Genomic DNA, 2,203 nt, shown 5'->3' with positions numbered 1-2,203 from the left:
AGCTTTTCATTTCGTGACGTATCTTAATTAATCTATATATTTTCCTATATAAGGCCAACATATTTATTAACATGTTTCAGAATGTATCTATATTCCCGCCCAGGACTGCTTCAAATGAATATATACTTTTCTTGCATACCTTAATACCTTATTATACAAAATAGAAAAAATGAACTAAAACGAACAGTTTTCTTTGCAGCGCAATTAACTTTGAGAAGCATATTAAATGAAACACCTAATATGACTAGCAATGCATAAATCGTCACAACGTCATTATGTTGAAGTCACGTCGACGTGATAGTTAACGCCATGTATTCATCTAGAAACAGCGCTTTCAAATTTGATCGAAAAGTTTATTCAATAGCATGTATAAAACGAAATGTCACATTGCATGACTGTCTTGATTAATTTACACACATACTAAGCTGTTATTCGCTTTGCAGAACAATTCGCCATCATTTTCGCCCAAACTGAACTCTTCCGCAAGACGTATTACCACTTCTGGTCCTGGTGTTTATAAACAAAGGAGCATGACGACCTACCATTTTGCGCCATGCATACGCAAAGAAACAGTTTTATCATATTGATCCAAATTTTACAACAAAGACATATTAGAATCGAAATGATTTATCGCAAAACCGTGTTTTAACACTATTTATACACTCGGGCGGTTATACGTCGTTCGATATAATTTCACTCGAGCTGCTCCCTCATGAAATTATTGCACCCGACGTATAGCCGCCCATCGTGCATAAATAGTGTTAAAACACTGCTTTGCTATAAATTATTTCTTAAATGACGTCATGATGTTAACATCACCGTGTTTTGGTTAAGTTTTATCAACAGTAGCATGGCTTTATTTATCCTGTGTTTGACGTCGGAGTGAAATAAGGCCATTTCATATTTAATATTCGAATATGACTAGCAACGGCGGTATTATGTTGACGTCATAAACAATATATCTTATATTTTTACTCGTGGCTAAGCCACTCGTGAAAATATTGCATCTGGTGTTCACTCGTGAAAGATATTTTAATCTTACATTTAAACAAACAAATATCCTCTATATATGATCGACTTTATGAAAGTTTCATTTACAAAAATAATATTTACTCGAAGTAAAAAAATCAACTAAGGCATATATAAACATGAACGTAACTGTTGACGTCCGGATCTCTAACGGCTTTCTACCTCATCGACGAAACGTTGGCATATTTTGAATTTTCCGCAGGCAGCGAGTGTTAATCATCACAACGGTATTATGTTGACGTCACGTCGACGTGATATCTAGCGCTTTGTACGCATTGTGAAATAGCACTTTCAAATCTTATATAAAAACATGTTTAAAATGAAATGTCACATAAAATAAGTGTCTAAATCAATTCACACGTTAACGTGACGTCATTCTAGCGTAAGCGTGTTTTAACAGATACAAGCATATTAGAAAACTATTTATACAATCGGGTGACTGAAATAATTTCACAAGGCGCCCTCGTGAAATTATTACGCCCGATTTTTAACTGCCCATCGTGCATAAACAGTGTTAACACGGTTTTGCTATAAATTATTTCTTAAATTATTCTTGCCTACCTAGCTGGGAAAGTATACATTTGTCCGAGCACACGCTAGAGATAGATATTCCTGTCTTTCCCTAGGGAAAAATCTTGTGTAAAAAAGCGTGCACTTAGGTGATGTCACATAGCACTGGCGCTATTATGACGTCATAAACTGTAAGCATTTTGGCAGGAAATACCCAAATCATTTTGTCACCACGATCTATTTTGAAAGTGATAGGCAAGAAAAATGATCTTACATGTTTGCCTGTGTAAGACAGCTGTTTTCCCGACCCTCGGAACAGCTTGGATAAAAAACCTCGCTAACGCTCGGTTTTTCATTCCAAACTGTCCCTCGGGTAGGGAAAAAACCCGTCTTGCACAGGCATGTTAGTCCCAATCCGTGACTCTAGTTACCTCCCCTGACGGCCCGTCCACAGAGACGTAATATCAGACTGAAATGAAATGAAAGTGATAGTTACGTCCGAATTAGACTAGACTGTTATATAATATTATAATAGATCTAAAGCTTTAACGTTCACATCGTTTTATGTATAGGAGACGTTGATCGAATTTACATGGTCTATATAGGTAACTAAAGAAGAAGAAATTATAATATTTCAGCTGAAAACGCTTACATGTGATAAAAA

This window comes from Mercenaria mercenaria, chromosome 12 (genome assembly GCF_021730395.1).
Source record: "Mercenaria mercenaria strain notata chromosome 12, MADL_Memer_1, whole genome shotgun sequence".
Lineage (NCBI taxonomy): Eukaryota > Metazoa > Mollusca > Bivalvia > Venerida > Veneridae > Mercenaria > Mercenaria mercenaria.
The sequence above is the reverse complement of the archived record's forward strand: the minus strand, read 5'-3'. Positions refer to the sequence as shown.